Source organism: Schistocerca cancellata, chromosome 3 (assembly GCF_023864275.1).
Source record: "Schistocerca cancellata isolate TAMUIC-IGC-003103 chromosome 3, iqSchCanc2.1, whole genome shotgun sequence".
NCBI classification, from domain to species: Eukaryota; Metazoa; Arthropoda; class Insecta; order Orthoptera; family Acrididae; genus Schistocerca; species Schistocerca cancellata.
Genome location: NC_064628.1, coordinates 565,470,121 through 565,482,776, shown reverse-complemented (window position 1 = coordinate 565,482,776; position 12,656 = coordinate 565,470,121).

Below are 12,656 nucleotides of genomic sequence, written 5' to 3'. Positions count from 1 at the left end.
AAGCAAATACATTTTATGAATTTTTGGCCCCTGAGCGTGAATAATTTAGTTTTTAGATTTCACTTCCGGTATCAGAAATAAAAGAACAACAGTAATAATAATATCGGCAGCTAAATTAACGACTCACAAATGATGTAGGTCACACAGTTGCGATTTAGTTAGAATAATGTTTATTCAGGAAGCAAACTAATAGCGAAAGTGGTTGTATTTAGAATTACTATTACACTCGAGCGCCTCTCCATTTGACACAGTTCGATCACTCACAATCTCGTCGTGAATTACAAGTCCACTACTCCACCTCGTTAACTACGCGAAAAGTTAAGAGTTCATAACAGGCGCGCAGCTGCTCACTGCTCAGAGACTAAGTCCCGCGATATCACACAACTTTTTTTGTTAAAAATACGTTTCTTCTCTATTTAATTATTTTATTTGTTTTTTTTTACGTCCTTTGCGATGTATGAGTAAATTCATAACTGATACTTTGGAAACGAGGGGAAGGAATTAAAGATTTAATCTTTTAAACGCAAAATAAGTTTTTGTCACTTCACCCATTTATTACTCACAACATGCTACATTACACAAGAAGTATGTAAATTATTCAAAATAACTTTAATAAATAAGCTCATAATACACAACAAAGTAATCACAGTAGATATGTACAATAAGAAATCACGTACAATTCTTATAAACAACGCTAGTTGTCGAATGTTCAACACATACCCATTCGTTACATTTTGCACACATGATTTATTTCTTTATATGCCACATATTTTTTTAGTTTATCAATTTCCCTTTTTTCTTCCGAGTCCTCTCCTAAGAGCAAAAGTACTCAAATTTTTAGTTGTCTAGGTATCAAGGCCTGTTTGTGCGTTCCTGAATCTGCGGTTTCACCATTTGCCAACTACTTTCGTCAAGGAAATCAGCTCTTTTCACTTTGACATAGTTCTTGTTTGCTGAATAAAAGCATAAAACATTGATAATGGTGATACTTAAAATATCGTAAAAAATATCTGTTGCCCATCTTTCAGTAGTTCTTGCTGTATCATAATTTGAACAAAGTTGATCGAGTACGTCAACTCCAACTTTTGTGCGATTGTAGAATGTAACAATCTCTGGTTTGTTTTTTTATCTGGTCGACTCGTCAATCGCTGCATCATTGTACATACTTGAAAGTAAAATTACTGCTTTCTTTTTCCTTTCCCAGTAGGCTACAAGTTTTGCGTTATGTCTAAAGCGGAAAACAGAAGTGTTTATTTCTCGGGATTTTCTGGGTAAAAATTCCTGAGGTATTTCTTTTTCTTTGGGTCTGATTGTTCCAACGTAAGTTGTCTTATTCTCAAGCAGTTCTTGAAGTAGAGGATAGCTAGTAAACCAATTATCCACCTTGATGTTACGTACTGTACATAAAATCGGTTTCGCAATTCTCATGACAACCTCCTTTCCTGCATTGCTTACATCAAAAGGTCCCAACGGCTGTTTTCCACAATAAATTTACATATTCACAGTACACATTATTCTACAATCCACTAATGTAAACACATTCAGGCCATAAAGAGCAGGTTTACTAGGTATGAACTGTCTGAATGGACATCTTCCACGAAAACCAACCAGCTGCTCATCAGTTATGAGGTACTCCCCAGGAGTATACTATTTCTGAAAGTTTTCGAACACCAAATCCATAAGTTCTCGTATTGGTGCCAATTTGTCGAGCTTTTCTCTCATTTCTTGTGCTTACGTCATCAAATGTGAGGCAACTAAGCAAGAAATGAGATCTATTCCTCGACATAGTCGAACAGGTTCTTTCAATACCACTGTTTTTCTCATTGTCCTATAATTTGCAAGTATTCAACTTGGAAGACTTTAGCATACCAGTGAAAAAAAGTATACAAAGAAGGACATGTATTTCACATTGTTCTGTAAATTTTTCATCTCATTCTCTAGAAAATCTGTGCCTGATTGTTTCTGTATAAATACTGGTACTTTTCACGATCAATTATATTATTCTGCATCAATAATCAAATTAATGCAATCGGTTTCAGATTTTGCAATTTTTGCCTCTGCTTTTGGACCAGGAATACGAAGATCGATATTGCTGGACTTTGTTTTAACATTAGGATTCGGCGGTACTTTATTCCATTTTGTTTTATCTTTTCCAAAATAAAAATCAGATTCTTCACTTGCCTTGTTGAAGTTCTCTTCCTTGTCGACATTATCTTCTTCCCATTTTTCTTCACTTTCCTTGTTGAAGCTCTCTTCCATGTCCACATTGTCTTCTTCCGATTCTTCCACGACGTTGTTTCCAGTTTGCTCGTCTGGTCGATCATCATCCTCGCTTGTATATCCATCGCACAGATCAGAATCACAATCCGAAGACTAATCAGTCTGCACTTCTTCCTCTAGCTATTGCACCCAAATGTTTCCATCAGAAGAGCGATCTGCCATTATACCTAAATGATAACGATAAATTAATACTAAAATAGCAATCGAAACATATTTTAAATATAGTGGAAATTAAAATTAATACTTACCATATAAAATATGTGCTGTTACTTCGATACTCACGTGGAGTACTCATGTGCGCCAAACACAACAGGCAACACTCAAGACTTTCCTATGAGAAGATCCATGCAGGACGGCATCCGCCACTTTCTGTAGGTACAGCTTAGAACAAGAACGCCAGACTCTGAGAATTTTAGCCCCACCACTCTTGCCAACAATAAGAAGTCGTTTAGAACGACAATGGACTACATTTGCGTTCTGTGCGAGTAACCAATGGTTATGTACTAAACTTCACAGCAAATATTCTATTACCTAATGATTCAATAAGGTGTCATGCTGTCATCGTTCAATGAGTTTTGTGTGGTGGAAATGCTGATCTGATTCTTAACTGAAAATACTTATAATTTAAATTTATTATACCTTTTAAACAAATAAAGTTACAGAGTTGATATTGACAACATTTGTCGTTTTAATGATGCGCTTCTGTATGAAATATCGATCGTTAAGATCAATCACAGCTTTCAGATTTTAGCATTCAGGTCTTTGTTACAAAACTTGTTAATTTCACTTTAAAAGTAAATCCTAAACTATTATAGATATGACTAATATTCAAGTTTTAATGGGATCACCATGAAAATTTATGAAGGATGGTAGATTAAAATTGCTGTGGCTTCATTCCCTGAATTACTACAGAATTAAATAATTTTCATAAATGTTTCCCTTTATCGCCAATCTTAGTCCCGCCATGTTTAACACTGGTACGTCTACCTGGCCACAAACAGCTTCTACGGGGTTTCCCTATGACGTAGGTTCTCGTCTGTCTCACTTGTACACTACAACGCTTAAGCCTCATTCAGCACAATAGACGCCTGTGAATTTCTCCACCTCATGGCGGATCTGTGCTCCTTGTGGCACACAGTCCTGGATGAGAGGGCTCGTTTCACAATTCCTGAAGGCTGTCTCTTTCGGCCATACACTTAAACGAGAGAAAAATGCTCGTCAACTTGCAATTTCAGTAGCAATTAAATAATTGGCGCAGTGGTTAGCACACTGGACTTGCACTCTGAAGGACGACGGTTCAATCCCGCGTTCGGCTATCCTGATTTAGGTTTTTCGTGATTTCCCTAAATCGCTCCAGGCAAATGCCGGGATGGTTCCTTTGAAACGACACGGCCGACTTCCTTTCCAGTCCTTCCCTAATCCGATGAGAACGATGACCTCCCTGTTTGGTCTCTTCCCCCAAACAACCTAGCCCAATTAAATAACTTCTGAAAGAACGAAGTTAAATTGCTTCTTCAGAGCAGGCGACCACAAATCATTGTGGTATCGATGTCTTTTTCAGAGGGACTGCCGCACAGTAAGATTACACCAGTCTGCAATCTGTTCACTGCTGTGGTGCAGATGAAACTACCAAGTAGGTAGTGTAGTGGATTCAATATAATATTCTTTGCTATGTACCGAAACTATTGCCAATCGAGCGCTTCGAGTGAAGTCCAAAAGAAGTTAGTTACTAAAATGAACACTCAAAAAATTGAAACTACGGGTAGGTATATAAACAATGTAGGAAAAGCCAGATTGCAACTTTAGGGTAAATCGCAATTTATCTCTTCCTACATTGTTCAGTGTTCCGTTAGTTTACGCTTGGTCATTGTTCAGTAATTAAATACAGTGCGGGCTACCTCACACAGCCACAGCTCACCCATGTCTGAGGGGTGACGGTCTGGTCTGATCCTGACCTCAATGGCCCTATGAACCGGCCAGTTGCTAGACGGTTACAATGCTGCTGGTAGTGAGGAAGCGCCAAAGGAAGAATGGTGACCTCCAGGGTGCCCAGTCGAGTTGTCGTTTCCGTTTTCTGCACAATAGTTCGACGACCACGCCTGAAGAAGATGCTTGGGTCGGTCGTCGAGTCAGTCATCTTCTTCAGGAGCTGTGAGTTTTGTTGTTAGCTGTACTCGCTGCCTGGACTCCAACCAGACTGTGAGCTGTTGTTGATGTCATGCCGCTATTTATAGGTGAGTTCGATTCCTGAAGTCCACTGCATCCTTCGATGCTCTTTTGTGTTACTGAGTACCCACAGATACTCTGTGAAAATCTAATTCCCTCAGCGTTTCCCAACTCTGATGAATGTGATGGCCAGCGAGGGTTTATATTAATTTAAATTTAAATCTCCATCCCTCTTTATAAGGTTTTCTGACAGTTTTATTTCGATACACTCTTTAATGATCATGTCCTTAAAACTTGGAGTTTGCACTGCAATACTGGTCTCACAGTATTTCATTTCATGATTATATCCCAGAAAGTACTCAGCGACAGCTGATTTGGTTGGTTGTTTTGCTTGTTGGTGTTTCTTTCATCTCTCCTCGTTCTGCTGCCCAGCCCGACGTAAGACATGCTACACTCGCAAGCAGTACGATACACTGTTTCTGAGGACCTGTAACATTACAGAGAATACTTCTTTCTATCTTAGTTGATGTGATAGTGGATGCCATGTTTCGTTGGAAATTTACCAATCTTTGTAGATACTAGGCCAGCACAAAGGATTTAAGTGATTTTGGCTTCTCTTACCCGGTCTCAGTCTCAACCTCTCTCAGGCGTTCTTGATTCTGACAGCATCGCTCGTCCAGTTTGATGCTCTAAGTACCCATTGCTTCGGAACACTAGTCGTTGTAAATTCTCCGGTGAGGCTGTCCTTGTCTGAATGTGTTCAAGCTCTATAGTTCAGCCTCTAGCGCCAAATTTATTTGCGACGGATGGCGATGGAAATTTGGAAATTTGTGGTAAGTTCTTATGGGACCAAACTGCTGAGGTCATCGGTCCCTAATCTTACGCACTACTTAATCTAACTTTAACTAACTTAGGCTAAGGACAACACACACACACTCATGCCCAAGGGAGGACTCGAACCTCCGACGGGGAAACCACACGGACCGTGACAAGACGCCCTAGACCGAACGGATACCCCACTTGGTGATGGCGATGGCTCGAGGACTGGACACAGGGGGTAGCGTGTGTAGGTTTTCTGTGTATACTGTGACCCAAAGATCCGTCCTGTGTTCTCTTAATTAACACGTCGAGGAAAGGCGGTTGGGCCTCTTTTTCAAGTTCCATCTTGAATTTTGTATTACGATGGATGGAGTTTAAATGTTCCAGGAACTCTTGAACCTTTTCTGCACAATGTGGCTACACTACAAACGTGTTGTCCATGTACCGAATAGAAACACGTGGGTTTCAACCTAGAAGCCAGTGTGTATTGGTGACTTGTGTTATCTGGTCACACTAAGCGTTAAGCCTGTGCTCTCGTAGTTTAGTGGTGAAACTTTTAAGTTGATGAAGTAAGGCGAGGCTACTATTGGGCCTGTAACTGTGAAAAAGTGCTTTGTGTGATTAAATTACATATTTTTGAAACATTGCAGAGCTTTTACCAGGGCTGACAATTGTTTATCTGTGCTTTATCTGTATAACTGCATTTTAGGGATAAGTTTTCTAGTGATTGATGTCTCTTTCCCTGTGTCTCTGCTATGGGTGGCACATTAACAAAATACGTCGCTGCCGATTGTCTCTGTCGGACTGTGTTGCACGTCTAGTATTTGCTTAAGGTGTCAGTCTTAGTTGGGTGTCCTTGCGTTCCCCTCTTAATAAGTCCGTGTCTACCGCAAAGTGATCTCAGTGGGGCGAAATAATGATATTTATCCAATGTATAAGGTTAAGGTTTTCTTTTTTGTCATATTCATTTGTCAACCATTCGAACAGTTGTATTGCTTTGGGGCAAGAGTTTATTTTAGTGAAACGTAATTTGTTTCAGTATGGGTCAAAAACTTTTTTATAGATTAAATGAAAACTGTTAGTTAGTACTTTTTCACGGATGTACTCTGATCATCATAATGTTTATATTGTTGAATAAAATTAAACTGTGTTTGGTCACACAACCCAGCCAAGTACCACACCCAACGTACTCCTGCGCCATACGACGAAGCGTTGAGGGAAGCTGCCCAAAGGAAATTTCTGCTTAACAACAAGAACCCAGCTTATATAGTGAAGGGCACTGTCCACATGTTGCTTCTTTTGGCAATGAAGTTTTGATTCAATCATGGTGTTCATCCGACATGTCACGCTGTCTTCTTTCTCTTTCCTCGTATGATCAGATCATTGCACAGCAAGCATTTCCAAAATGACTTCCACAACAACCAGCTACAGATTTCTGCAAGCAAGGTCTCCACCAAGCTATCCATTGTTGAGAAAAAAGTGTCGAATCAGAGGGTGCTTATGAAGAGGGGGAATGATGTTTTGACCAATTTTAATGGTGACAGCTTTGGTTTTCGCGATGATAATCTTCGTACAGTGTGCAGCCTCACACAAACAGAGATGCATCATATGAGAGTGAATTGTCCTCTCCAGTGTGCTGGCTTCAGCCACAGACGGCCGTCGCAATAATCTAAACGGTATGTGGGCCAGCCACTGATGTAATTCTGTAGCTGGGTGCTGCATTAGTGCTGGTGTAGAATTCTCCAAGGTGGCGATCTACCACCAGTGGTGGACGAGATTGCTACCTGAGGTGGCTACAAGCAGCATATCCATAGCTGACAACGTGATAGCAACCTAGCCTCTATAATAACACCTCCAGGCGGAACGAATACACTGACGGAGAAAAGTCGCAAAACCAAGGACTTGTTCCACATAAACAAAAGTTGGTAGGCGTGTTTCTGCATCTGAAATATGATATCTATTCAAATTTCGCGCCAATAGCATTAGAGTGGCGCAAGTAGCACCACTGTCAGGATGAAAATCATGTTTGCTTAAAATAACGGTCATGAGAGTTAGTTATACACTCCTGGAAATGGAAAAAAGAACACATTGACACCGGTGTGTCAGACCCACCATACTTGCTCCGGACACTGCGAGAGGGCTGTACAAGCAATGATCACACGCACGGCACAGCGGACACACCAGGAACCGCGGTGTTGGCCGTCGAATGGCGCTAGCTGCGCAGCATTTGTGCACCGCCGCCGTCAGTGTCAGCCAGTTTGCCGTGGCATACGGAGCTCCATCGCAGTCTTTAACACTGGTAGCATGCCGCGACAGCGTGGACGTGAACCGTATGTGCAGTTGACGGACTTTGCGCGAGGGCGTATAGTGGGCATGCGGGAGGCCGGGAGGCCGAATTGCTCAACACGTGGGGCGTGAGGTCTCCACAGTACATCGTTGTTGTCGCCAGTGGTCGGCGGAAGGTGCACGTGCCCGTCGACCTGGGACCGGACCGCAGCGACGCACGGATGCACGCCAAGACCGTAGGATCCTACGCAGTGCCGTAGGGGACCGCACCGCCACTTCCCAGCAAATTAGGGACACTGTTGCTCCTGGGGTATCGGCGAGGACCATTCGCAACCGTCTCCATGAAGCTGGACTACGGTCCCGCACACCGTTAGGCCGTCTTCCGCTCACGCCCCAACATCGTGCAGCCCGCCTCCAGTGGTGTCGCGACAGGCGTGAATGGAGGGACGAATGGAGACGTGTCGTCTTCAGCGATGAGAGTCGCTTCTGCCTTGGTGCCAATGATGGTCGTATGCGTGTTTGGCGCCGTGCAGGTGAGCGCCACAATCAGGACTGCATACGACCGAGGCACACAGGGCCAACACCCGGCATCATGGTGTGGGGAGCGATCTCCTACACTGGCCGTACACCACTGGTGATCGTCGAGGGGACACTGAATAGTGCACGGTACATCCAAACCGTCATCGAACCCATCGTTCTACCATTCCTAGACCGGCAAGGGAACTTGCTGTTCCAACAGGACAATGCACGTCCGCATGTATCCCGTGCCACCCAACGTGCTCTAGAAGGTGTAAGTCAACTACCCTGGCCAGCAAGATCTCCGGATCTGTCCCCCTATAAGCATGTTTGGGACTGGATGAAGCGTCGTCTCACGCGGTCTGCACGTCCAGCACGAACGCTGGTCCAACTGAGGCGCCAGGTGGAAATGGCATGGCAAGCCGTTCCACAGGACTACATCCAGCATCTCTACGATCGTCTCCATGGGAGAATAGCAGCCTGCATTGCTGCGAAAGGTGGATATACACTGTACTAGTGCCGACATTGTGCGTGCTCTATTGCCTGTGTCTATGTGCCTGTGGTTCTGTCAGTGTGATCATGTGATGTATCTGACCCCAGGAATGTGTCAATAAAGTTTCCCCTTCCTGGGACAATGAATTCACGGTGTTCTTATTTCAATTTCCAGGAGTGTATTTGAGATTGGACTTGGTGAGTTGACGATAGTCATGAATGCCTTTAAGGCGGGGAAGACGCCGTTATCAGCACCTCACTGAGTTTTGATGAGGTACTGTAATAGGGCTATGAGAAGCTGGATGTTTCTTCTGCGATTCTGCAGACAGACTCGGCACGAATATAGCCACTGTACATGACTGCTGTCAGCGGTGGTCACGAGAAGACCAAGCTGCAGAAGGCCATGTGACAGTACCGAGAGGGAAGACCATCGCGCTTGGAGTACTGCTCTGGCGCATCATCCTCAATCCGCAGCAGAAGTCTGAGCAGCACTTGCCACCACAGTGACACAACGAACTGTTAAGAAATCGGCTACTTCAAGGGCAGCTCCGAACCTGACGCCTTGCAGGGTGCATTACACTGAGCGCAAATACCATCGCCATTTTGCGATTTCAGTGGTGTCAACCGAGAACTCACTGGAGGACGGAGTGGAGGTCTGGTGTGTTTTCTAATAAAAGCAGGATCTACCTCTGTGTTAATGGCTACCATGTGTTGGTTAGAAGCATGGCAGTTGAGGGCCTGCAACGAGCTTGTGCTGCAACTGGACCTACACGTGGAGCTGTGGTCTGTAGTGAGAGTTTGTATGACAGCAGGAGCACTCTCGTGGTTATCCCACACATCATAACTGCAAATTAGTACGTCAGTGTTGTGCTGCCATTCGTGAAAAGCAATCCAGGGGGTTTTCCATCAGTATAATGCTCGTGTCACATACCACTGTTGTAACATAACATGCTGTACGGAGCGTCAATATGTTGCCTTGACCCGCTCGTTCCCAAGATCTGTCTCCATTCGAGTTCATAAGGGCCATTATTGGACAACTCCAGCATCGTCAAATGGTATTAACCATCCATATATTGCCCGGCCAATTTCTACAGGCGTGGAACTCCATCTCACAAACTGACATCTGTCACTTTTAGAACACAATCCGTGCACGTTTGTATGCTTGCATTCAATATTCTGGAGGTTACACCAGTCATTAATGAAGCAGCATTTAACATTTATAATAGCTTAATTCGCACTTACATTAACATGTGATCTTGGAATGTTAATCACTTAAATATGTTACCTACATGAACGTCTTCCGAAATTTCATTATTTTTTTATTTTGCGTTTTTTTTCCGTCAGTGTAATAATATATGCTCCCAGGTCGGTCATACCAGTATTCTGTTGACGCAATGCATTTACCTGGTGCCGTCTCCATGCCAGTGATTGGTCGATTGTGCAGCGAAGCTACTACACTCTTCTTGAGCAGTGTCATCAGCTTGGCGAAGCCGCTGATCTACGCCTGTTGATTATTGGCTCTGAACTGAGTCTGCTGAGCCGAGACTTCCCAGTGGATGCCATCATCTACATCTACTTCTACATCCACACTCCGCAAGCCACCCGACGGTGTGTGGCGGAGGGTACCTTGAGTACCCCTATCGGTTCTCCCTTCTATTCAAGTCTCGTATTGTTCGTGCAAAGAAAGATTGTCGGTATGACTCTTTGTAGGCTCTAATGGGTGTGACGATATTTTAAATTTGGAGTGCAGGCTTAGTGCAGCGACGCAGATGAAACAATAGCTATAGGTATTACAGACAACGACTGATCAACGTGCCGCAGAAACACATGGAGTCCACCGAAAATTCTTTAGAGAAGGTCAGGAAGATAAATGTAAACATGTAAGAGTTGACAGACAGCGGCTATACTAACAGAGCCCTTTTTCAGGAGATATAACGAGGGTTCTGGTTACATTTTTCTGTGCTTTCCGCCCAGCGTCTCAAGTAAAGTGAGTCCAAAGTTCCATAATATTTTAGCTGAGCCTCATAGTGACTGCAACGGCATTAGAAGAGACTGACATGGCGACTCACGTTCGAGGTAGAAAGTGCACGAGTTACATGACACCAAAGTGCGTGAAAGGGCCACATATGACGGAAATGCCGCGAGCTACATTGCAAGGATTGCGGGTGAATGGGCATCGAGAGCAGAATTGCAGAAAATCGTTTAACGGGGGACATGATATCTAGACAAGGGGTAGAAAAAACAGTGGGAGTTCCAGAACCGAAGCTTGGCACTGCTAGTGAATATAACTACAGTGGTGGAATTTTGTTTAAATAGCTTAGTGGATGGAAGAAAGTACACGTATTTATTCGACATGGAGCAATATCAAGTTGAGCCCATCACAATATAGGTTAAATAAAGTGGGTGGAAATTACTTGCATTCGCTTTTTCAGTGATACTGAAGTTTTGGGTTGAGACAAGTAATCTATGGGTCTAAACTGACGTTTTTCCTCATACAGGAGATGGTTACTGCCCAATCTTAGGTTTAGATTTCTTCGTTAAATACAACGCTATATTCGACGTAGGATAGTGTATAGCAGAACTGGATGGCATGTTGTTCCATTCAGATATTATGCCAGGAAAACCAAACTGCCACAAGGCACACCCTAGACATCAGGAAAGCCACCTACATTGCGTGTACAGTCCTTTAGAATCGAATCATGAGACAGAATACTATAGGAGTCTGGGAATCTACTGTGGATAAGTTCAGGAAACATACTGGGTGTAGTGGGTTCATACCAGTGAAACAAAGAATTGGATAAAGCATGTTGTTTCTTACACAGGGGTGTTGTACGCACGTTGGGTGGCGACCAGGTAGTGCCCGCAGTGTAAATAATTGTGGGACTGCATATGTGGATTTGTCCAGTGGATTGACAATCAGCAATTTGGAGATCTTGCAAGCAGATGATTTAGATAGAGAAAATTTGGATCCTAATCTTAAGCAAGCCGCCTGTTTAGCAGCATTACAGAGGAAAGTAGCATACTAGGAAGGAGTGGAAGAGATAGTGACAGAACGGCTGTTGGCACAGAGAATCTCTTTAATCCTTATGATGAGTTGTTGCAAGGGACACCAGTGACACAGTGTAGAATTACAACCAGGAATGAACGGCCTTGGTGCCATAGACTATACTACATGTCATATCACCTGCCACCAAGTATGGAAAAGTTCACTAACAAACAGCTATGAGATGTTACGCTCAACAAGAATACCAATCCCTGAGGAGCACTGGTGGTGACCTTACAAAAGAAAAGTGTGGATAGGACAAACGCATATGAGGATTGCATTTGCTGTGACTGCGAGTACTTAGCAAGCATTTCCTTACAGATGCTTATCCAATCCTGAATATATCAGGAAAATTGGCTGATCTGGGGCAATGCAGATATTTTCCTACCAAGGGTCTGAGGAGTGTAGATCTCTAGTTAAACATCAAAGGATCGCCCAAGGATATCATTTACATACCAATCGCGACATAGTATCAGCGTATGTCACTTAGATTGAAAAATGCGTTGCACACATTTCATCACCTCTTAGCCAGAGCTCTGGGGGCATTTGAAATCCAAACAATGTATTTATCTTTATCTTTATCTTTGCAAAGAACATGGAATAAAATATATTGCACAGAAGAGAAGTGCTGCATGACTTAGCATGGTATATCTAACACTCACTTCAGAAAAGTGTCACTTCAACTTAGAAGTACAGAATTTAGGACATGTAAACAGTCACAAGGAAGTCCAGATCGACCCCAAGATAATAAAATTCATACGGGATTTTTTGTCCCCACATATGAATAAAAAGTAGCATCTTTCTTAGGTTCAGTGAATTATTATAGCAAGTTAGTACTGAAGCTTGCAGATGTAGCACTCCTGCTCACCCATCTATTGAGAAAATGGTGAAGTTCACTGTCTGGTGGAGTGCAGACATACTTTCAGTCAGTCTAAACAAATGGTTCACAATTAAGACACTATCATTTTTCCCAAATTATTATAAATATGTGTGATGTCATGTGACATAAACGGTATACTACTCGGCTGTGGATTGAGTCAGTAAATGGATGAGA